Source organism: Orbicella franksi, chromosome 13 (assembly GCF_964199315.1).
Source record: "Orbicella franksi chromosome 13, jaOrbFran1.1, whole genome shotgun sequence".
NCBI lineage: Eukaryota > Metazoa > Cnidaria > Anthozoa > Scleractinia > Merulinidae > Orbicella > Orbicella franksi.
In genome coordinates, this window is record NC_138157.1 from 3,309,901 (window position 1) to 3,310,384 (window position 484).

The window sequence follows — 484 nt, forward strand, 5'->3', positions numbered from 1 at the left end:
AGCTGAAAACCTAGCTGTTATCTGTCGAAAATTGTACTGAAATCCAACTGTAAACATGTACCTGCAGATCACGTTATGCGCGCTCAAACCAAGTGCGAGATACGCAAATGTTTTACTTACTGGGGAGGTGACAGAAAAAAATGTAACGGGCACCGTAAAAGGTTTCAAAAAAGATCAATAACTTTTAAAAACGCGTGGCTACCCCTACATTTTATGTTATGAAATGGAAGTGGCAAGTCTGTTCAACACGTGATTAGTTTCTGGTTGTGAGCAAAAGGTATTTAGACTGTATTTTAGCTGAACCAGAGGAAGGCTGTCAGATACGCTAAAAGCGCTTTTGCAACGATTTTGTTATTAAAAACATATCAAAAACGTATTTTTGTTACCATTTGCCATGTAGTTTAAAGATCTTTTTAAATGTGTTTGTTTTTCCGTATGTAAAGGCGAATTCTATGAAAATCTGTGAAGAAATATCCTTTTCCTT